Source organism: Mangifera indica, chromosome 7 (genome assembly GCF_011075055.1).
Source record: "Mangifera indica cultivar Alphonso chromosome 7, CATAS_Mindica_2.1, whole genome shotgun sequence".
Lineage (NCBI taxonomy): Eukaryota > Viridiplantae > Streptophyta > Magnoliopsida > Sapindales > Anacardiaceae > Mangifera > Mangifera indica.
In genome coordinates, this window is record NC_058143.1 from 3,865,598 (window position 1) to 3,892,028 (window position 26,431).

At 30.8% G+C, this 26,431-nt stretch overlaps 1 long non-coding RNA gene and 1 other non-coding gene across 5 annotated transcripts; both read right to left on the reverse strand.

Moving 5' to 3' along the window:
* Positions 1-9,151: 9,151 nt before the first annotated feature.
* On the reverse strand, positions 9,152-17,216 carry LOC123220019. Of its 4 annotated transcripts, XR_006502970.1 has the most exons (4): positions 17,025-17,216; positions 10,605-11,334; positions 10,406-10,527; positions 9,152-9,955 (listed from the first exon to the last, which is right to left on the reverse strand). It is a non-coding gene; the product is annotated as an uncharacterized LOC123220019 (long non-coding RNA). The 4 variants fall into 4 exon arrangements; XR_006502967.1 differs by having other exon boundaries at positions 9,152-10,527; positions 17,025-17,215; XR_006502968.1 differs by lacking the exon at positions 10,406-10,527 and having other exon boundaries at positions 17,025-17,214.
* Positions 16,573-16,696, reverse strand: LOC123222238. The gene has a single exon (XR_006503561.1). It is a non-coding gene; the product is annotated as a small nucleolar RNA Z247 (small nucleolar RNA).
* Positions 17,217-26,431: the final 9,215 nt, after the last annotated feature.

Below are 26,431 nucleotides of genomic sequence, written 5' to 3' on the forward strand. Positions count from 1 at the left end.
TTTTTAGCCATAAATTTAGTTATTTTTGGTGTTGGTTCATCTCGGGATGTCCCAACATTATTACCTTCATCTTGTAATAGCATTCATAGGTTGTAAGATATACTTCAGTCTACAATCAAATGCATATCCGTTAAGGCTAATTCAAATTTATAAAATTAAGGTAATAATACACCTCAACAAGCGATCTAAAAGCCCCCAAATCCTAGCCCATCTATCCCTTGGAATTCGTGTTAACAAAATGAAGCAACATGTTGCCCACACCTATTTCAAGATAAACAAAAGGAAGCAAGCTTTTACCCTGTAAGCAGGATAAGATATTGCTTCTCCATCTTGTCGAGAGCCAGTGTTATATATTTCCTGGCTGTAAGTTAAGGTCAGGTCAGCCCCCAATGGCAAAGGGATGGGTTGAAGTCTAAAGATAAACTTTTAACTACTTATCTGATTCAATGATTATGAGGTTAGTCATTAGGGTTGAAATTTTGTTTATTCGGTGTGATTGGTTCCATCCCAAATTGATGGTTCAGCTCGGGTGGGATTTTTCATAACCCATAAAAAGAAGAAAGTTAAGGTTAGACACAGACGATTTGAACCTAATAATGGGTTCAGCATCCGCATTTTCGTAATTAAACTCTGATTTCAACTTGCCCAGTTGACAAAGCTGGAAAAGCATTTCTTCTTTGTGTTTCCCACTAGCAGCATTTCGATTCTGATTCAACAAAGAATTCCATAGAAATAATTAATTAAAAAAAAAACAACAACCTGCAATAATGAATCAAGAAACAAAGAATAATTGGAGAAATAGAAATCACTGCAATAATAATAATACTAATGACCAAATAACTTTAATTAAAAAAAAGAAAAAAGAAAACCTGAATCAATGTTCAAAATCCAAGCTATGCTTAGTGAAAGACAATCGCATCACTCAATCACATATATCCAAAACTATAGGCCAATACCCACCTAAGGTATAGTGAAATCTCAAATTTTCACTCTCCAACTTTCAAAAACCCACTATCTATAAGCCAATTTCAGTTAAAAATCTCAATTAGGGATAGAGGTAAGACTGTAATTTATTTAAAAAATTGAAGTTTTTATCACATTTTCATCTCTAGGTTTAAAGATCTCACAATTTTCCTCCCATCCAAAGTTTCTAAGTTTTGAAAAGTGGGCATTTCACCCATAAATCTCTAGATTTTCTTTCTCTCCTCTCCGATTAGGACAACCATTCGAAGACAAGACAGAGAACTAACGACTATCTCCGACAAATGAATTTTCGTCTCCATTGATTAAGAGATGTTGTCTTTTCACTGACAGAGATGAAGAGACAAAAAGGTATCTCTTCATCTCTGTCGACAAAGATTTGTCTCTTCTTGGACATTAACAAAGAGGTGCATTTTTGTCTCTTCGTCCTTGTTGATGAAGCAAGGATGTCTCTTCATCAATAGAGATGAATATTCATCTACCAAAGATGGTTGCCATCGTTGGAGAACATCCAAATAAAATCATAATAAATGTGTGTACTAAATAAATCTATTATAACCAAAATAGTAATCATGATAAAAAAATATTTATAATATCTTGATAGGTCTATCCATTGTAAACTTGGCCACAGTTCATGAACCGATGGTTTTGGTTCGAAACTGTCGATTCACAATTCAAAAAATAGAAACCTTGAATCAAAACTATTTCATGATGGTTCATAACTGGTTCAAAACCAATGATTTCAGTTCATGGCCTTGGTTGGAAACTGACATTGAATCGTTAGTTTTGATTCATAGCCCCAATTTATTTTTTTAACTAATAATTATAATAATTAAAATTAAAAAAAGGCTTGGATTTAATTTTTCAATGAAACTTCTTGCGTATCCTCTTAAGGTTTAGAAGAATTAAAACCTATATAGTTTTCTTAACTTCGCATACCTGATGGCTAGCGATATTCCTTTACCTTATTATTCACCTCCGTTTTCTTGACTCTTAATTCCCACCATCAAATTATCTATAGTTAAATCAAGGGGTTCTTCATTAAAGTCTACTTTTATATCTTGTTGACATAATTCGGTTCTTGTCTAATCGTTCATAAATACTTAGACTTTAATATATTTGAAAGCCAAATTTAATCGTCTTTGGTCTAATATATTGTCTCCTTGACTAAAAGTTTGTTCCACTGTGACAATTGATGTCGGTGCTGCTAGGACTTGTTTAGCAACAGCTGCTAATATTAAAAAAGTTAATACATGTTAACTCCACCATTCTAGAATTGGAAAGTCTTTAACTATATTGCTATCAGCAAACTCAAAAGTAGTGATTAGATAAATTTCAAGCTCTGAGGTGGAGCATGATGATTCTCTTGGTCTTTTGCCTCTTTGCATCATAATACAATTACTATAACTAATATTTTGAGTTGGTGATAGGGCAATAGGTGGTAAAGATGAAAAAACACTACCTTAGTTATCATAAACTAATGAATATTCAATATAAATTTCTTTAATTAAATTCATAATTATGACTATAGTTAATAGAATATTAACTTCATCCTCATCATCTAATTGTATGCACTCATAATATAATCTTAAATAATCTATAACACCATCTAATTTAAACCTAAAATTAAAAAAAAAAAGTAACAAGAAAAATTTCTGAAATTTCTTTATAATAATTTAACCATTTGGTTTTCATTAAAAAAATAGTTTCTTTTAAAATAACATCTTTTTCAGCCTCTTGTAAAACCTTAATAATATTAAAGGTTTTATTTAAAAACAAATAAGAAGTAGGATAATAAACGCCACTGAAGATATAAGTTGCATTATTAAAATTTCTTAAAACATAACTTGTGGCATATTTTGTGAAATAAATGTGCACAATAATTCCCTATAATCAAAAAACTCATTGAGTAATTCATATATTGAATTCTAACAAGTCAGCACATCTTTAGGAAATCTTTTTGGTATTCTATATTTTACAAAATTTACCCCATTCTTTCATTGTTTAAGAATGTATCCATAAAAATGAAATTATTGTTTTTATTAGACTAATATAATTATTAAAATATGTTAAACCATCTTGTCTACATAAATTTAGCATATGACATATACATTTAATATGAAAAAATCTACCACCCAAATTGGGCTTAAAAGTTTTTGTTAAATCAGTAATTGAAGTCGTATTTGCAACTGCATTATCAAATAAAATTGAAAAAATTTTAAAAATTAATCTATATTCTTCTAATTTTTTAAATTATTTTATAAATATTATTGACTATATGTCGATCATCAAACACCCTAAATGCTAAAATTCTTTTTTGTAATTAAAATTTATTATCTATCCAATGACAATTTATATACATATGAGAGTGAACTTTTCAATGGTTACTCCAAATATCACTACAATAGAAACACATTCATTTAAATTTGTAAATAATTGAATTTTTTTTTTTTATAAACCTAATAACCATTTTTTTAATGTATTTCTAGCAATAGCTTTATATGCAAAATTTAATACAATTTTACAATAATTATTAAAACCTAAATTTTTACAAAAACTAATGCTTAGTGATCTATTGTTACCATTTTTGTAAATTTTTCTTTACTTTTATTATCACTATAATAAATAAAGATTTATGTGAAGAACCATATCTAGTTATTTGTGTTTGACCTCTATTTTGCCTAATTTTTTTCGGATGCTTTGACTCCAAGTGCCTTTTGAATGTCCCATATCCACTTCCTTGCTTAAATTTATAAATTTGCTTACAATAATTGTAAGCAACTTCAAAATTTCTATCTTCTTTTTGTATTTTCTTGAAATAAATTTTGAAAATATCAAAGGTAAGAATTTTTTGTAATTATTGTTCTATCTCCACTTCTTGTTGTTATTGTTGTAGCTCCATCTCCATATATTGACTTGCATTTTTTTTGCACTAAAAAATCTTTCATAAATTAATCTTCATCCATATCAAATATGGATGAATATTGACCAAATCTCTCTTTATATGAAAAATTTTCACTACTTACTATTTTTTTATAATGAATAAAATAAATTATATAATTAATTATAAAAGATAATTGAAAAAATAATAATAATAGATAATAAATAAAATTAATTATAGAAATAAATTCTATAATTAATTATAAAATTATATAATAAAAAGATAATAATAATTAAATTATAGAAACTAAAATTGGAATTGATAAAAATAAAGAGAGAATTTAATTGAATTTGATCGAAAGATTGAAAGAGTATTGAGAATTGAGAGAATAAGAAATGAGAATAAATAAATAATAGAGTTGAAAGATTGAGCATTTATAAGTAAAATTTTATATAAAAAATTAAAAAAAAACAATTATTAGGCCTAACGGCCATATTTGCAAACTGCAAGCAGCCTTTATATTTGCAGAATTTGCAGAATTTGCAGGGGACCAACAATTGAGAAATTGAGAAAACACGAAAATCTTCCATAGACTGTGCATTGAAAATCTAAGCCCAACATTTTTTCTCCTTCCTTCTCTCCAACTTTCTCGGCTATCGGATCTTCATTCAAGATTGCTGGATTTCTCTTCCTCCTAGTGGTTGTTTTTTCTCACTAAATTCTCTCCTTTCTCTTTTTTAACTAAGGTGGCAGCTAAAGTCTGAAATCTTGGTGGAAAGTGTTTTATATAGGTAACTAACTAAACCTAATACTAGTTTAACTTGGACTCTTAATTTGGGTGGAGTCTTTAATGAAATTTAAAAATTAAGACCTCCATTAAATAGTTTCTATATATATATGGGCCGCCCATTAGGTCCAAACTTGGCCCAATCTAAAAAATAAAATTTCTTAAAAGGACAATAATAGCCCTAAAAGATACCTGAGAGAATTACATATTTCAAATAACCTTGCGTTGGAATCACACTCTCGGTCTAGTATACTTTTTGTTTGTGCGATTTTTGCTGTCAACAGTTTTTTATCAGTTTAATTTGAGAAAACATAACATCAATAGTGAAATTACAAATATAAGGGTTTTTCTTGTAAATGGCTGGAATTTATTTAAAAACTTACATATAGCTTTCAAAAATTTTAAAAAGGTCAACTTAGAAATAGGGTTTGTATCTTACTAATTCAAGTTACAATAACATAACAAAGATGCTGAAAATTGCACTAACAAGAAGTAAATCAAATTGTGGGTGCAATTCAGTGCAAAGGATTATGAACAATGAAATTTTGAGACCTTTTTAAGGTGATTCAGACTGCCACTTGGAAGCCTATACAGATCATTATATTATTAGTATTTAAATTTTATAATTCGATAATATAGTAGTATGAATGTAAAAAGTGTTATTACGATATGGTACCTCAATAACGTCCTTAATTTATAGGATAAAAGACAAAGTTTTGAGTGTAATTATATGGTTGAATCTGGATGAATCTATTTGTTAGGGAAAGTGGATGATTTTATGCTCTTGATTTAATAAGAAGTGATCCTTATCCTATACCAGTAGGGTTTAAAAAGAAAATATTATAGAGAACAAATGGAGCGGTGACAATAAAACTATGTATATCTATTTTTGAGTACACAAATAAGTACACATACAATATATCATTATGTAATTGAATAATTTTGAGTTAATGATAATATAACACCAAATCATATAATAACATATAATATGTGTATCCTATTATTTAGACAAAAGGTTATGAACTTGCAAATCGAGACTGAATGCTTCATATAATTTCAATTAAAGAAAAGTTTGAGAGCAATACACTTTTTAAATTAAATTATTGTTTCTACTATTATACCGAATCTAGAAACAGAGTGGGTGATATGTTGGTATATATATCAATAAAACTATATATACTAATTTTGAGTATATATATTGATACATACTTAATGTATGTTATCAATTCATTGAGTAATTTTAAATTAATAATAAAATAAAACAATCACATAATGATATATAATATATGTAATCATTTGTACACTTAAAAATAGAGACACATAACATTACTCTATATTTATAACCTGTTTTGATTTATTTATTTAACAAAAAATCTTATTTGAATTGAATTGTTTTTCAAAACTGAACCAATTACATCGAGCAAGTAATACTCCAGATTCAAGTGCTAAATTTGTAAATGCCAAAAGATTTATTCCCACCTAAGGTTTAGTGTAAACTCAAACTCACACGTGCTAACTTTTAAAAACTCAAATACTCGCATGTCTGCTAAATTTTGATGTTACTGTTAATGATAAAATTATCATTTAAAAATTTTATTTAAATTCATATTTTAAAATTACCTTCAAGTTTTAAAATTTTTATTTTTGCCCCATAATCTCATAATTTCCAAATTTAAAAACTAACTTCTCCTTCCCTTACCCCAAGTCTAGGGTATTTGGGTTTTCAAAAATTAATGGGTGTGAGTTGGCCTTCCACTAAGCCTTGGTGGGAATGAGTCTTTTGACCTTCTTTAAAAGATTCAGAGAACGTGCCCGTATGGGGACATTCATGCATGAGATAGTCAAACAACTCCACTTGACCAACTTGCTTTTGGGATTCAATGAATTGAGAACTCTTTCTCACATGTTCCTTCTGACAGCTTTATATGCACTGAATCTTCTCTACTCTGTATATAATCTATCGAAGAAAACGATAGTATAACTTATAAATCATCTTCAATTTTCTCCAGTCACACTCTAAAATGTTGTCTTTCCTCAGTTTGACGGAAGAATTCTATCTCTCTCTGGCCATCTCAGTGCTTCTATTTTTCTATCTTTTCTTGGTCATTTTGGAGTCTTCATGGAGCAACAAACAAGTTCAGTATTGGTTGCCTCAAGATTGTTCTTTTCAATCACTTGTACCATTAGCTTCTGAATCTAACATCTCCAATATGAGAGATTGAGTGTTTTTTTTTTTTTTTTTTGTTTTGCTTTAATGGAGATTTTGCAGCTGTAGAAAAGGAGATCAAGATCTGGAAATAGGAGGAGTTTTAGGGTGTTGAATTTTAGTTTACAAAGAATTCTCTTTATGTTTCCATGTACAAATGCGAGAATTGTTTACTATTATAAACCATTAATTAAATTTCTTTTGGCCATAAATTTAGTTATTCGTGGTGTTGGTTCATCTTGGTTGTAAGATATACTTCAATCACTCCAAATGTGTAAAATTAAGGTAATAATATACCTCAACAAGTGATCTAAAAGCCCCCAAATCCTAGCCCATCTATCCCTTGGAATTCGTGTTAACAAAATGAAGCAACATGTTGCCCACACCAATTTCAAGATAAACAAAAGGAAGCAAGCTTTTGCCTTGTAAGCAGGATAAGAGATTGCTTCTCCATCTCGTCGAGAGCCGGTGTTATACATTTCCTGGCTGCAAGTTAAGGTCAGGTCCGGCGCCCCAAGGGATAGCTTATGTGCAAAGGAGTGGGCTTCCAAGGCAGAAAACTTGAGTTGAAGTCTACCGGTGGCATACAAAGATGAACTCTTGACTACTTACCTGATTCAATGGTTATACAATTAGTCACTAAAGTCAGGTTTTCACCTATTCCGTTGGTTCTGTCCCGAATGGATAATTTGGCTTGCGTGGAATTTCTCGTAACCAAAAAAAACTAAAGGTAAGGTCAGGCACAGACGATTTGAACCTAGTAATGGGTTCAGCATCCGCACTTTCGTAATTAAACTCAGATTTCAACTTGCCCAGTTGACAAAGCTGGAAAAGCATTTCTTCCTTGTGTTTCCCACAAGCAGCATTTCGATTCTGATTCAACGAACAATTCCATAAAAATAATTAATTAAAAAAAACAACCTGCAACAATGAATCAAGAAATAAAGAATAATTGGAGAAATAGAAATCACTACAAAAATATTAATAATAATAATGATCAAATAACTTTAATTCCGAAAAAAAAAGAATTTGAATCAATGCTCAAAATTCAAGCTATGCTTTGTGAAAGAAAATCACATCACCCGATCACATATATCCAAAAAATAAAACTATGTGTACCCATTTTAAGTATACACTTGATGTATGTCATCAAGTGATTAGGTGATTTTGAATTAAGGATAAAGTAACACTCAATCACATAATGATATATTATATGTGTATGTATTTATGTACCAAAAAGTGAGTGTATATAGCATTATGCTATTCAAAACTATTGGCCAAAAGACTTGTACCCACCCAAGGTATAGTAAAATCTCAAACTCTCACTCTCCAACTTTTAAAAGCCCAAACACTCACCCACGAGTCAAATCAGGTTAAAAATCTCAGTTAATGTTAAGGTAAAATTGTTATTTACTAAAAAAATTAAAGTTTTATTATATTTTTCTCCCTAGGTTTAAGAATCTCACAATTTTCCTCCAACCCAAAGTTTCTAAGTTTTGAAAAGTAACTGTTTCACCCACAAATCCTTGGGTTTTCTTTCCCCCCTTTTTGATGATCATTTCCGACGACAACAACCATTCAAAGATAAGATGGAGACCCAATAACCATCTTTGACAGATGAATCTTTGTCTCCATTGATGAAGAGACGTCATCTTTTCATCATCAGAGACAAAGAGACAAAAAGACATCTCTTCGTCTCTGTCAACAAAGATTCGTCTCTTCCTGGACATTGATAAAGAGATGTCTTCTTGTCTCTATTGACGAAGCGATGACGTCTCTTCATTGACATAGATGAAGATTCATTTACCAGAGATAGTTGCTGTTGTCGAAGAACATCCAAATAAAATCATAATAAAGGTGTGTACTATATAAATCCATTATAATAAAAAAAGTAATCATAATAAAAATATTTATAATGTCCTGATTGGTCTATCCACTGTATGTCATTCTATCGTTGAAATTAGCTTATGAGTGAGTGTTTGAATTTTTGAAAGTTGAAAAGTGTAAGTTTGAGATTTCACTATACTTTGGGTGGAAACAAGTCTTTTGGCCAAAACTATATTTAAGATTTGTTTGTATACATAGTTTTACTCAAATATTATAGTGTCATGTATTGAACCCAATACTAATGAATTAATGTTAGATTAAAAATTAAAGAATCTAATTTTTTTTTTTTTTTGATGTTTAATTCAAAATTATTTAATTACCCTACACAATAACCAAATAATAACATCGTATTATTGACAATAATATCATTATACTGAAAATTGACGTATTTAAAACATTCCAGCAAAAATTTTGAAAGCTCTAGTATCTTCCAATTGAATCAAACATTACATACAAGCTATATCAGCAATTTGAACACATCCATCTGATAAAGAAATAGATGATACCTAATGGAACAAAGCGTCTATTGTTCAATCCCTCTTGTAAAATCCTTTAACTACCAAAAGAAGACAGTAATGTTCCTGGATTCTCATGAAGACTCTTCCATGAAGAAAACATCAACATTAACATCAGAATCTACCCCGTCATGTCCATCAAATTCGCCAAGGCCTAAAAAAGTCTCGATCGGAACTTCCTGCTTCATTGCAAAAACATCCTGGAAGAGATAACCATCCTTAGATCTTATATCATCTGCAATCTCTAATGGAACTATTTTTGCAGAATTTTTTTCGATTTTTGCAATCTCAAAGGCATGTTGTTGACTTTCCTGACATTCTTTTTACTACTGCCTGAGTTCATCATTGCTTTTCTCCTAGACCTCTCTTTTGAATGCATTTTACAGGTCCCTTCAGGAGTATTTCCAAGTTTTTTTATATCTTTCCGGGGGGACATTGTGAAGCTTTTCCAGGTTTCTTCAGAATTCCAACACCGCTCAAGTTTAAATGGCCAGAATAGAGGTTCATCGTCATCCAGATCTTCCAGGGTCTCTTCAGGATAATTTAACAATTTGTCTTCAGGATTGGAGCTGCAGGTTTTCTCCTTATCCGAAACCTGAGAAGTCGAATTGAGATCGGTTCCTAAATCTATTTCAGAATTCCCTGGAACCAGGCCTTCCAGGAAAGTTTCCTCTTGTTAGGACTCATAAATATATTTCCTGCAGGAAAAGAGAGGGTATAAGAGGGAAAAATTGTAACAGTTGGAGAAAGGGATCAGAAGGCTATTACTCTAATGCAAAATCGGGAGGCTGTTATCCTAATGCAAAACCAGCCACTAAAAATATGAAACGTGGCAAAACAGGGGAAGGGGAGAAAGAAGTAGCTGTGGAAAGAGTTGAAAAAGGAGAGCAGGTGCTGGAAAGGGAGGCAGGTGAAACAACTAAGGAAAAGTGGGGAAAGAGTGGTTTTCTCGGATGCTGAGCATGCACTGTGGGGGTTCAACTGAGTTTTTGTGTAACTTTCTGGTGATTAAATGGTTGCCAGAATTGTAATTGATTAGCAGTAGCAGTAAATGGAAATAGTCATTGTATTGGAGAATTAATTTGTAAACTTCATGGGAAAATATTCAATACAATACATATTTTCATTATCTTTTATGATTGTATTACTTTTCCTGCTCCATTGCATGTTGTGTTATAACTGAGAATGGTATACAGGGGAGATTGTAAGAACTGATGAAGTAGCCCAGTGAAGAGTCTGTTGTCGGCAGACCACCAGGTATTCATCACTTCTGCATCAAGTTTTTTTTTCTTCAGAATCCAAATTTTCGGGAAATTAACAAATGATCAACATAGAGATGAAACTTACCATAGAGTCTGTGCCCTGCAAAAAAAATCGAAGGTAAAGGAAAACTGGAAGACAACCACATACATTCATTATCATCCAGGCATCTTTCCATGTTGAGCTCTTCATCGAGATCAAAATTGTCTCCGAATGATAAGAACTAATGAGAATTTACAGCAAGTTTCCTCCTGGAGTTACAGTGAGACCTCATTTTTCCAATTTGTAAATTAAGAGATTCAATATGAATGGTATTTAAGAACAAAATCTACAAGCCAAAAACCAAAACTAAAACCAGCTCACATGTTAAATAACTTAAAAGAACAATTTCCAGAGGACAAATTCATATAAAATTTCACAATAATGAAAAAAATAGTATAATTTAAGAGAAAAATTCAAAGAGTTCAGCTATGAAAACAAAGAATTAAATAAAAAATCTTGAAAATCTCATCTGGCAGAGGAAAGACTAACAATAAAAATATGTGCACCCAATATTGAGGATCAATTGACTACTCATATAATTATATGATTAAATGATTTTATATATTTAAATATGTATACACAATAACATTGCTCTAAATAAAATTGCCAATTATATATGGTGAGGCTGAAACGTTTTCCTAAAAGAGAGAGATTTCATAATCAGACTTGAAAAGGGAATTACCAAAAGAGTAAACGGAAGCGTCCATTGGCCTTCAATCGAACAATATTATTCCTGAAATACCCTTGTCATTTCTTCTTAATTACCAGGTTATCACTGTGAATTATCAAGGATTTATATTAGTATGAATAGTATCATGTAATTTTTTATAATTTAAAGAAATATCACAAATATAATTAATAAGGAAACGTAGAATTTGAGAAGCCTGCAATTGCAAGGATTCCGAATAGAATTAAAAAAATGAAGGCATGATGTGATGACAGAATTGAAAGGAGGCAAAATAATTATTCTCAGCTTGTATATGTCATATCACATGGAAAAGAACCAAAATAGAAATATAGCATGAATTCAATTGATAAGACAAAGGAATAGAAAGCATTGATATTGACAAATATAACTGTTATAGAATAATTTTAAATTTTGGGATTTCCTTTACATTTACATAATAGGCATGAGTATGGATATTAGAATAAGCATTATACAATATATAATATATGTTTTATGATATAATATGATATAAATAAAAACTGTTATATATCATAAATTGTATTAAATTAATATAATAGATATATCATACAATAATATATATATTATATGATATAATATATATTACTGATGCGAATTAACTTTTTTTTTTAAGGATATTTATAATATTTTTTAAAATAATGACATGTCAATTATAATTTTTATTATTTTATTTTTTAAAAACCGTATCATACGATACAATATTTGATATATAGTATAAAAAATTAGGTTTTTAATATACGATATGATACATGATATAAGTATCATTATTATGGGCATAAAGACTTCAAAAAGTACAAAATATCAAAAATTAAAAAGAAAAGAGGTTAATTACCTTGCCGAGTGGAGTTCAAATTTATAAAGACTAGAAAGTCCAAAAAACTTTTAAATAAAAAATTATAATAATTTATTTTTTATAAATGATAATACAAATCTTACATTGTTATTAGATAATAAATTTTTTTTGATAATTTTATATTATCAAAAATACCTAACAATTAATATAAGAATAATCTAATTAACATCTTACCTTATATTTTAATTTTAGGAAAATTAAAGGAATTGACTAAAACTAATGGGGCTTAAGCGAAATTGTCTAAAAAGTTAAAAATTAAGCAAAAAGACCCTCTTTAGCTACAATGACCAAAATGCCCTTATGTATAAACAAAAAAATTTAACATACTTCTACCCAAATTTTCTTCAAGTCACTATTGAAATACTCAAAAATCACAGGTCTCCCACAAGGCACAAAACAAATATTTTAACATAATAAATGTTATTTTAACCAAATATAATACCAATTTATACCCATTAATTTTTTAATAGTATTCAAATAAAATAATATTATAACATTATTATCAACCAAACTCAATCATTATTTATATATGTTAATTTTTTTAAATATAGTAATAATTTATATCTAATAATACATAAGATAATATATTTTTATTATAATTTTTATTTTTGATAATAAAAAATTATCCAATTTACAAACTTTAAATGGAGAAAATTCAAATAATGGGAAAACAAAAGAAGTATGAGAATATATCAGTGTGAGAATGTTATATAAAACATATCAAACAATGACACTCACCGTAGATAACGTTTCCCTTATGACTATAATTTACTGAATTTAGACATCTAACGAAAAGGGACCAAGTAGAATATTGAAACGGTGTGTTTTATTGGTTAACGAAAACGAGGTCGTTTTTGCTAAACAAGTAACGTATTGTGATTAAATTCTTCTTCTGCAAACAAGATTTTGGGGAGTCTTTTGAGGAACAGTCTTTCTTCTTCCTCAAGATGATCAATATGACTGCTGCTAACATCAAAATTTGTGTTTGCGTGCATATACATTGAATGGTGACGACTGAGATTGCCAACCTGGGTTTAATTAGAAACCCAGGTATTATTCATAATATTTCTAATTAACTTATAGGTTTAACCATATAGATCGAGTATGAGACAAATAAACCTAGTCGATATTAAGTTGAGTCTGAGACAAGGTCGATAGAGACCTATCGAGTATGGTTTAGTTATACTATTTATTTAAATGTTAACAAATTTTCAACATCTGACTGATTGATTCAATTCAATTTGGTTGTTATAAATGAGTAATTAGAAATAGTTACTTTTTATACTACCTTGTCAACATTTAAACTGTTAGATTATGAGTCATGAATAACTATTAATTAATGGTTCAACTGTCAATTTATTCAATCTCAAATGCAACTCTCCTAAATTTGCTAGAAAAGTGAGGAGTAACACAAGTATAAAGAGTAATTTTAAATGTACCAACAACATGGATACTAAAGGATCCTAATAATAATGTGTTATAATTATTTTATTACTTGTTTTATCTCTAATTCCAAATAATCCAATTAAGCACTTAGTAACAATTAATTCCCATATTTATTAAATCAGAGTGAATACTGAAATATCTTCTAATTCCCATATCTATACACGAAACTCATCATCAGACAAAAATGCAGTCTGTATCCGGTTCTTATCTAACATCCTTCATCCCATCGTTAATCAATCAAACATTACAATAATCATAGGCATTGAGAAATTTACCGAAAACAGTTTATTGTCTAGGAGAGAAAGAAAGAAAAGAGATGAAAATACTGCAATTGATGCTTCTCCAGTCCTCCTTCCTTTGTATAGTGCTTGTTTGAAGAAACTGTCGTCGTGGTTGCAAAGCTAATTAAAAGTCTCCATTTCAGCTTGTTTTAACGTAAAAAACACAATTGTTGTTAGAAAAATAAACCACTAAAACAACTAGAAATAAACTTCTTTTTCTTATCCTCCCTCAAGTCTAGCAGCTTGTAACGTATAGACTTTTTCGTATCCTCATCACTTTTTCACAGTTAAACTTACTTGCTCTAGGAATCACAACTTCAATTAATATAGTGGCATAGGTGTGTGAAGAATCTACTGTTTTTGGTGAAGTTAGGCTGTTTGTGGACAAGGTTTCAGTGGCTCTTTTCAGTGAAGAGTGTGAATTGATTGTAGGAGTATTGATGAGATTTGGAACAGAGGTGGTTATAACAGTGCTTGAGGTGTCAGAATTGGGATTTGTGTGTAGAATAGGATACGTTAAAAAGGGTTGTGGTTTGGTATTTACACTTTATCAAGCAGAGAACACGAAGATACATCAGTTGTGTCTAACTTGGATTTTGATATGGGCAAGAAAAAACTGCCTAATGCATTATCTGACACAAGAAAAAGCATTTTCACGTGTGTAATTTTTGACAAACTCAGTCAATCTAGAATGGAAAACCTGATTCATCAAAGGCTACACTGGCTGCTAAGTAGACTTTTCCTTCATTACCCATTATGATTTAAACGTTAAACTATAAAGACACATTTTTGAGAATGAAAACTAAACTCATGTCTACTAGGGTCTTCAGAAAGGGTAGCAAACACAACCAAAGATTTTTTTACTTTTATAAAAAGGAATTTGATGATACAGAGACAGAAAAGGTGAATTGTGTGCAAGAACAGATGAAGGTTGTTTATTTCTGAGGTATACAGCAGTTTGAAATGCACTCCATCAATAGGAAAGAGGCATTGAAGCTTGAGCAAGTAGTACTAAACCCAACTTAACAATATGCCTATGTTTTCTTCTTGCCCTCCCATTTTGTTGATGAGGATGTGGACAAGGATGGTTAAAATGAATCTCATGATTTTGTAGATAAGGAAGCAAAGCTCTAAACTCTCCACCCAAAACACTCTGAACAGTTTTTATTTTTTTTATCAAGTTGCTTTTCTACTAATTTATGAAACCGTTCAAACATGTTTCAAACTTTTGACTAAGGAAACAGCCAAGTGAACCTTGAATGATCAATTAAGGAAATGTATATAATATCTACACCCTTCCTTTGAGGTAATTGGGGGAGGACCCCATATATCACAATGTACTAGTTCTATGGACTAGAAGCTTTAGAAAATGAGGTTGGAAATTGTGACCAATGACTATTTTCATATTGGCAGGCACTACAGAAAGACATTTTGTCTATATCAATTACTTGAGGTAATGGGATAGAGTTTATAATATATTTTAGTGAAATGACATAGGTGACCAGTTCTTTTATGCCACAAAAAAAGGCTCAGTGTCTTGGGTCAACAAAACTGAGACTGTAACATTTCCTAATGTTACAAGTTTGTCCACTAACAAGAGATTGTTATTAGCAGTAACCAACATACACTCTAAAGATGCTGTACATGAAGAAACATGTCTAGAAGGACACAGCTGATATAATCCACCTTTAACAGTTCCTTCTAAAAGTATTTTGTGTGTTTCTCTATCTCTATATTGCAAAATCTTAGGAAAGAACTCAATGCAATACTATTATCTATAGTTAGTTTAGAGATACCAATAAGATTTTTGGTAATTGAAGGTCCACACAAGACATTCATTAAAGGAAGATATTTACAAGAGACTAATGAAGGTATTAAAGCTGTTCCTACACGTGTAATGTCAATCTTGATGTTGAGAAGGTTGAGATCAACCATGACATGCTCTGTGCACTTTAGTCCATATACCAGCTTGGATCTTTGACAGAAAATGGTGTGGCTACTAATGTATTGGCTGAGATGCTGGCAAATTTATTTGAATCAGCTGAACTGGACAGTTGACTGCTGAGTTAGAACTGTTCTTGTGTGATGCAGAATTGTTACTTTGCTTAAATTTACCAATGAATGGGCTGACACTAGATGTCTGTGTTTGCAATTGATAAGGAATATGACAAGGATGATATGAGTGTGCGTTGTAATTGTTACGGCTTTGATAGTTAGAGTGAAACTGTGGTATATCCTGTGTTTGAAAGGAACAAAGAGCATTTTTGAGGGAATCTGGTTCTTTATGTGAGTCTATGTCTGCAAGGGTACTAGGCTCATTATTTGAATGAGAAAAGAGAAGATGTTTAACAACTGCAGCTAGTCCATTGTAAGAAATGTCAAAACGATAGTAGCACTCTAAGGCTATATGACCATTTTTACCACAGATTTGGCATACTAACTCGGGTTTTGAATATATTTTCCCCCTGCCTCTTCCTAGAGCCATCTGGTTGGTTTCTACAGACTGCTTATGGATCTCAAAACTAAAATTTTGATTATTCCCAGCAACTTCATTCACAAGGATTTCATCAACATTGTCTTTTGGTTTTTGGTCCTTAGGACTCCAATCAACCAGAGCTGGTGATCTAGTCTGTGCAGTTACATGAGCTGCTCCTCCATACATATCAAAAGAACTGATAGCGGTATTCCTATTGCGTCTTTGTTCATATTTTTGTAAGAAAAACCTTGTTTCAGTCAAAGAGATTGTCTCACTAGGGGTGAGTAACTCGGACATTATATAAGCAACAGCAGGATCATAATCAAAACTTAAACCATCTAATATAAAATTGATCAGCTCCTCTTCACTAATAGACTGTTCATTGGCTATTAATGCATCTGACACTTCTTTCATTTTTCCATCATATTCATCGATTGAAAAACCTCCCTTCTTAAATGTTGGTAACACGTTTTTCAAATGCCTAACCGTAATAAAATTTTCTTCCAAAATTCTCTTAATTTCAGTAGCAGAATTACAATTCGGGATATGACTAACATGCTTTCGGAAACTGACGCAAGTAACCACCTCATCAAAAGTTTATCAATTCGTTTCCATAACCTATATTGAGGATCAGTCTCTCTAACTTCACTAATTTCATCACCAATTTCATTATTGACAAAAGGACTAGGGCATAAAGAAGAACCTGTGAGATGTCCCTCCAAACCATAGGCTTCGACTGCGAACAGAACTTGTGCTCGCCAATCTCGATAATTTCCTTCATTCAGCTTCGGATATACCAGTTGCCGACTCGAAGCAGAAACGTCCAGGTCCACTGCTACTTAGTCCATCAGACGAACTTGAACCCGTCCGCATATTTAACCCGTTCACAAAAATCCATTACCGGTATATATGGGTCCGAATAACTATGAATTTAAAATTACAAGTTCATACCCATTTTTAAACAGATTACCCATTTTTAATCGGATTACCTATGACTTTTGCGAGTATCCCCCCATTTTACCATATCTAACTCCAACAAATGTTTTTGGGGTCCTTCCCTTGGTATACTGCTTGTTTGAAGAAAATGACATCATGACCGCACCGTTAATTACGGGTCTCTACTGTACTTCTCTATTTGTTTTAACCGAAATCCACAAATGTTGTTAGTATATTAAACTAGTGAGAGTTATACTATATGAATCCAATATTGAGTGTCAAATTATATATTTAGATAATGTATCATCTTATGATAAAATATTATTTATTTTTAATATAAAATTATTTAGTCATATTCTAACATTGAGTATTTAATTTGGCACTTAAAACTGAGAAAAAAATTATATCGTAAACCATTCAACCAATTTGAAACAAACTTCATTCTTCACAATCCATTTTAACTATGACTACAAATGAATCAAGTTTGACCTTGTGACTCAATTCTAATATAATAACATGAACTAATAAAAATTTAAAATTTTATACTTACATCTTTAAAATCGTATTTGTTGGTAATTTATAAAAATAAAAATTATGAAATTTAAGTAATTTTTTAAATCAAACTTGAGTGAATAATTTCTATCTCAAATTTGAGTTTAATCTTGGAACACTCAAGCTTATCAAGTTTAAGCTTCTTATAATATAATTGAACTTTGCTTAAGCTCAATAATACTTGACTAGTTCGCAACCCTAATTCTAGCCATGGACTCCACTAACTCCATTATCTCAATTACCTTCTTTGATTTTTGATTTTAGCATTTTTGATGTTGCTTGGGTATTAAAAATTTAAGTGAGAGAAATTACCAGGTCTAGAATAGTGTGATTCTATTGATTCTCACATGTTATCTCACTAGAACATAGCTACTATTTTCTTTCTTATTACTCTTTTATCCCTTACACTATTTATCATGCATGACAAAGAATTTTTTTGTCTATCATTTCTTAATTAAAACATTTGTTATTAATTTATATTCTTATATTAGTTTCTACATTCTAAATCTAAAGAGTAATATTATATATACTCATATTTATTACACATAAATAAATACACATTTATATATGATATTACTTATAAAATATTATTTTATCTTTAATTCATATAATTAAATTATATAATAACATATACCAAATATATATTTATGCGTATATTTAAAATAGGTACATATAGTTTTATTAAAATCGAGTAGTATTATACGTACTTATTTTCAGTATACAAATGGGTACATATTTATATATGTTATCACTTATTAAGTGTTAATTTTATTTTTAATTTATATCATTCAATCACATAATAACATATATCAAATATGTACCCATATGTATATTTAAAATTAGTACCTATAGTTTTATTGAAATATAAACAATAAAGATCATGAGGAAGAGTTTGATTAATAACATATATTATTAAATTTACATAATTTTCCTTTTTTATTTTTTTTTAATGTGTGGGAAGATGTTATGTCCAGAAAGTTTAAGATGACTAACTCTTAGTAGGACCGTTTTTCACTATTCTTCACGTGCAATGTCAATTTTCCATACCCACGAGATTATATTCAATGACATCTTCAACCAAAATTAGAAAGCAATCAACTCAAACCAAATTGAAGGAACACAATCATCCATTTTTTATAATAGTAGGATATATAATATCCAACTATGTAATAACTCATGTAACCCTGACCTCTTATTTATTTTGGATTTTACAAAGGCCATAAGATGACCCTTTGAACATTAACTCAAAGTCAACAATATAGTTATGGACATAGGGTTCATGTAACAAATCTAATCACATCTCTATTCATTTCACCTTTAAAAGGCCAAAAGACTTGTTCCCATCCAAGGTATAGTGAAATCTAAAGTCCCATCCATCAGCCTTTAAAAACCTAAACACCTATTTATGTGTTAATTTCTATTAAAAATCTTAGTTAGAGTTAGGGGTAAAATCATTATTTACTAAAAAATTTAAAAATTCAAGTTTTATTATATTTACTCCCTAGGTTTAAAAATCTCATGATTTTCCCACACCTAAAGTTTGAAAAGTGACCATTACCCCTTAGGTTTTTTTTTCTCTCTGATGATGACCCGCCGTCTCCAGCCATTGGCCTTCTTCCCTCCCACCTTATCTCTCCTTCCCATTCTATATCTCTTCCTTCTCCAACCATAGACCATTGAATTTTGTCTAAAAATCTAGACGACTTTGTTTGAAAGAGATCTCTTCGTCTGGATGATGATGTATCAAGATGAATTGTTTGGATGATGACGCGTCCATATGATTCATTTGGATGTCGTCATTTAGATTTCCAAACAAAAATTGTTTGAATTTTCAAATGAAAATCATTTGAATTTTCAGAAGAAAATCGATTGTCCGCAACTAGAGAGGGAAATGAGAGAGACAAGAAGGGAGAGATAAAGTGAGAAGGAGGACAACCAATGAACAAAGAAAAGAGAAAAAAACCTAAAGGGTAATGGTCACTTTTCAAACTTTGGGTGAGGGGAAATTGTGAAATTTTTAAATCTAGGGAGGAAAATGTAATAAAACCTTATTTTTTTAAAAATTTGTGGGCAAATAATGATTTTATCCCTAACCCTAACTGAAATTTTTAACATAAATTGGTTCATAAATGGGTGTTCGAGTTTTTTAAAGTTAGAGGGTAGAATTTTGGGACTTCACTATACCTTAGGTAGGAACAAGTCCTTTGGCCCCTTCAAAATTAAATTATTGTATCTACCATTAATTATAAAGAATTTAGAAATTGAGTGGGTGATATGTTGGTACATATAACCTGCTTTTATTTCCATACTCAGTAAATTCTTTAAAGATTCAGAAAATGTGCATTTTGGGGCCATTCATGCTTGAAGATAATCAAATTTTAATTACTTGATATCCACTTGCCAATATATCAAGATTATAATTGTTGACATCAATATGTATTTTATATAAAAAAGAGCATTTGGATATCAGTTACTCATTTTTGGCAGCTCTTTCACTTTATGATGAATTCAGAAGGTCTTCAGCTTTTCAACTAAGTATGGGATAACACTAAGGTATCCATATGGTAGTCGAATTAACTAGAAACATGGAAGAGACTTTTGTATTTACTAGAACATTATGGGTGAGTGAATATTTCGATGAAGTATTAGTAACACCCCCTACAGAAGTACTATCATTCAGAGGAAAATGTAATAGCATATGTTCATTTAAAATTTAAACCATACATTCCACAAAAATAGTAAATTACTAAATACCTTATCATGAAATAATTGGAAGCATATCAAAGGATGTCAACATTCTCACAACTTAATCATAAAATCATAAATTATTGTGTAGCAATTACATAAAAGTAACGTTATAACTCTATTGCATAAGTTAAAAATAACATAACACAGATGACTAAATTGCCTTTCTACCACTTTATGCCCACTGAGTTCCATTTGCCTCGTAGTTGTCACGGTCATATGTATCTGCACATATGAAAAAGTAGGAGAGTAAGTGAAAACTTACTTAGTAAGTAGGAAACTCTACTAAATACTACATAATCCCTAAACTACCCTTGGTTGAACTCATTATAACTCGATCATCAGGAGTTTATCCCTAAACTCCCATTATGATGACATGGGTCCCACTGCTCATATATATAAACTTAGGAACCTCCAGGTTCCATAAAACAACTCTCAAGACTATTGGGTCTTCTTCGGTCATTAAAGAATCATTATAGATTCTACATTGGTGCGACCATAAGATCTCTCAGGTGAAAACACTATCCCATTTGTAACTATATACTAGGTCAATCGGACTGGATCAATATAGAGATTTGATACCTTGACCATGTGAGCATTCATTATGTAGTCTACTTGCCTACACCACTACAAACTGTCAAACTGTAACTAGGCATTACTATGAGTGAGGTACCTTATTACAAGTATAGTGTCCTATTGTAGACGTGCAGTATAAACTCGTAGTGTTCCCTCATAATGACCATAAGAAATGTCTAACATGTATGCATCTCGAGCCACATAGTCATCTCAGGCTTGTTTTAGCTTTCACCCTATGCATAACTTATACCATAACTTTATCTTTCTCTTGGGCATGTTGGGCACTACTATTTACTCAATAAGTTTGTTTTGTGCTTGGGAAAACCTAATAAACACATAATTTGTTCCTTTAACTTTAGTATTTATTGGAGACTGTGTATGGGCATACACTGTCGATAGTATGGGTATATGTGTCAACCTCTCTATGTATGACTATTCCCTCATGGATTTACATTCTTATACATAATGCACGTAGACATGCATGGTTGCATGCATGAGCATGCCTATTCTTTCCTCTATATACGATCCATCTTATCATTTATTACTCACTGTGACTTTACATACATGTATGCACAGTCTGGTGCACAGGTATGTTGTCTGCCCTATACTTAAAAATTTAACTTTTCTAACCTACATACTTTTTAAGGGTATTATCATCATTCTACCTTAGTTGTATAGGGTGTAACACCCACAAGTACACTCAAGGTTATTTTTGTTATTTGCCTATTAATTATTTCGTAATGCTTGTTTAATTTGTATGTATGGCTTTAATGGCCATTTTGCAGATGTAGAAAAGAGATTAAGATCTAGAAATGGTAGGAGTTTTAGGGCACTGAATTTTAGTTTATAAAGAATTTTGTTTATGTTTCAATAAACAAATGAGAGAATTGTTTACTATTATAAAACCTTAATTAAATTTCAATTGCCAAATATTTGTTCATTTTTGGCCTTTCTTCATCTTGGGATGTGTGTTCATTTGATTGATTGTTCGATGGTTATAATATTTCATTCAAGATATATATGACTTAAAAATATCTATAGACATCATCTCATTAATACTACAATCAAATCAAGTATAATGATTTTAGGTTTAAGTTTGACTCCATTGAATGTAAATGTCAACTTAATCTTGAGTTTGACAAGTTCAAGAGTTGAGACTTGAAAGTCGAGCTCGGAATAAGAACAACAAAAATAATCATTAAACTTCATATCTTTACATTTATCAAGTATTTTCACAAGTAAAAAATAAAATAACATTCAATTGTGTACATATTATTTGAGTACATAATTGGATACACATATGATGTGTTATTATGTGATTGAGTGATTTTGAATTAAAGATAAAATAATACTGAATCACATGATGATATATTATTTATATATATAATTATGTATTAAAAAATATGTACACATATCATTACTGTTTTAACAGTTGTTTAGAACAGTCATGGACTCTATAACCTTCTCGTATGAAACCTAACTTCCTCTTTTATTCATATTGTCAAGAACAACTCTTCCCATTGTAAATCAACTCTTTAACAACATTAAAAGTAAATCAATCCACTATATATTGGTCATCATTTTTGGGGTCAAAACATTAAAGGGTAACGGAACTATAAATAAAAATTTTAATTACCTAATATTCACCTACCAATATATCAAGATTATGATAGTGGACATTAATATATATTTTATAAATAAAAAGAATGTTTGGACATTCGTTACTCATTTTTAGCAGCTCCTTCACTTTGTGATGAATTCATGAGGTCTTTAGCTTTTCAACCAAGTGTGGGACAACACCAAGGTATCCATACAGTAGTCAGATTAAATAGAAACAAATGAGAGACTTTTGTGTTTACTAGATCATTATGGGTGAGTGAATCTTTTGACAAAGTTTTAGTAACACCTCATTCAGAAGTACTGCCTTTCAAAGGAAAATGTCACAAACTTAGCCTATTTAAGCACGCGTTTACTAAAAAATTAAACCATACATTCCACACACATAGTAAATTTCTAAATACCCTTATCATTAAATAATTGGAAGAGTATCAAAGAATGCCAACATTCTCACAACTTAATCATAAAATCATAAAAAAAGTAATGTCATAGTTCAAATATATCAACTGAAAATAACATAACATAAATGACTAAATTGCCTTTCTACCACTTTATGCCCATTGACTATCACTCAACTTGTAATTGCTATAGTCACATGTACCAACATACATGAAAAGTTGGTGAGTGAGTTAAAATTCACTCAGTAAGTAGGAGACTCTATTAACTACTACATAATCCCTAAACTATCCTTAACTCAACTCATTATAACTTGATCATTAACAGTCTATCCCTTAACTCTTACTATGATGACATGGTTCTTATTTCTCATATGTGTAAACTCAAGAACTTCAAAATTCCATAAAACATTTCTCAAGACTATTTGGGTCACCCTTGATTATCAAAGAATCACTCTAGATTCAAAACTGGGGTGACTACAACATCTCTCAGGTGAAATCACTATCTTATCTATAATTGTATACTAGGTGATCAGATTAGATCAATACAGAGATTTAACATCCTTGCCATGTGAGCATTCACTATATAGTCTACTTGTTTACACCATTATAAACTGTAAAATTGTAAATAGGCTTTACTACGAGCAAGGTACCTTATTACAAGTATAGTATCCTATTGTAGACATGTAGCATAAACTCATAATGTTCCTTTGTAACGATCCAAAGAAATGTCTAACATGCATACATCTCAAGCCACATAGTCATCTCGTACCCTAACTTTATCTCTCTCATGCACATTGGGCACTACTGTATACTCGATAAGTTTGTTTTGTGTTTTAGGGCAACCTAATAAACAGATAACTTATTCCTTTAACTTCACTATTCATTAGACACTATGCATGGGTGTATATTATCGATGGTATAGGTGTGTGTGTCAACCTTTCTATGTACAACTATTCCTTTATGGGTGCACATTATTATACATACTACTCATAGATGTGCATGGTTGCATGCATGGGCGTGCCTTTTCTTTCCTCTATGTGCAGTCTATCTCATCGTTCATTACTTACCATGACTTTACGTATAGATATGCATAGTTTGGTGCATTGGTGTGTAACTTGCCCTATACTTAAACATTTGGCTTCTCTAACCTATATACTTTATAGGGGTATTGCCATCATTCTACCTTACCTATGATCTTAAATATTAGTTGCACAAGTGTAACACTCACAACTATACCTAAGATTATTTTCTTTATTTATCTCTTAATTATTTTTGTCATGTTTGTTTAATTGTACATGTGTGGTTTTAATGGTCCATGATTATGTGAGGAGGTTACATGCCTGTGTGTGAGTTGGCAAAGGTAAATTGGTTATTTTTTTGTATGGTGCGTGAAAATGGTTAAGTCTGGAAGAACCACACACTTGTATATGTTGAAGTATACACTTGTGTAGTCAACAAAATTTGAATTTGGATTTGGAGCAATTTCACGGTGACTTTAGAAAATTTTCATTAATGGTAACAACTTATACGCTCATATGTGGAGGGCACACGACCATGTGTCATGAATTTTAGTTTAAAATAAAAGAACATATAAAACATTTTGGCTTATGATTATGCCATATATTTTCCAGAACAAGTAAAGTGAACTATGAGGGATTTGAGGCTAAAGGAATCTAAAAAGATTGGATGATTGTCAGAAGTCATTCAAAGCCACATGAAGATTATGCAAACGTTGGAAGTGAGGTAAGTAGGCAACTCTTCTTTTTAGTTGATATGAAATTTGATACCAAGATATGAATGAAAAATTTTGTATGTAAGGATGATATTGTGGATATGTTTAAGGCATTATAGATTTATAATGATGAGTTTTAGAGTGAATTAACTATATGTTCATGGATGATGGTTTTAGTTTAATGATTCATGTATGTGTATTCTAGTATGCTATCGAGATGGTTATTGGCATTGTTTTAATTAAATTGCATTCTAGGGGAATTTATATTGATAAGCTTAAATACCTATGATTGATAATTGCTACACCTTGAAGAGGCTAAAAGTAGACAAAATGTAATGTGCATTTACTATCTAGAAGTTGATCATGACTTGTTGTATCTATTTGTTTGAATTTATTAGGGTTATTGTTAACATGTAATGTAAAGTTGAGATATGGTATGGATACTTGGTAATGTTGAGGAATGATTTTGTATCAATATGTTATTTTTAGGATGGCTAGAAAACATAAAAACTTTTGGTCATAATTTTATAGAACATGACACACACTCATGTATGGTTAGTGACACAATTATCTGTAATTGGGCTCAAATAGTTCTTGTATTAGAAGAATTCACAAGCATGAAATTTAGGGCCAAGTACACGCCTATATAGTATGGAATAGACATTTGTGTGCGATGTCTTAGGTTGCCACGCCTATGTAGATTCTAAGCATGCTTATGTATGATGATCAAGGTACACACCCGTGTAAGGAACATACATAGTTGTGTGTATTTGGGTAATTTGAGAGTGAATGTGAATATAATTAGTCATGTTTATCCATTAAGAGAGGAAAATATGGAGGATAAGGATATTTTGGCCTTAATGAAGGCACAATGGGATATTTGGTTATGTTGAGGGTGCCCTACTATATGAATGATGACACAAATCCAAACTAGAGTGATTTCAAGACAAAAACATAAAATGATGGATTTTCTTATTCTTTCCACCAAGCTATGTGTAATATGGTCTTACCACTGAGTTATGTGTAGTATGGTCTTATCACCAAGTTATATACAGTATGGTTATGAAAGTATTATGACTAGTTTATGTGAGCTTGATGCCCATATAATAATTATACACTTGCACGGGACACCTTAGCATATGGAAAGTTTGTGCAATTTTGGGAAAGGCCAAGGTCTTACTTCTCTTTTGACAAGGTATCTTTAGCTTGAAACCCAACCTACAAATGTACTATGTGCACTTTATATTTGACATCTGGGATGTGACATGCTTTCACTAGGCATTAAGACACCAATACATATTGTTTGACATCAATTATCTAAGATTACACTGCCACTGGAGATTAGACACTAGGTGTTGAAATATTTGGATAAGTATTTTAGATGCTAAAAAAACACAAAGAGAATGGAAATGGAACACTTATATAATTTATGATTGTTATTAATGTTAAGTGCACGGTGCCAAGAGGTCACTTACTTATTGAATGATTATCACTCATTATATTCTTTTTGTGGTTTTACAGGTAGATTTATGGATCAGCAAGGCAATAAAGGAT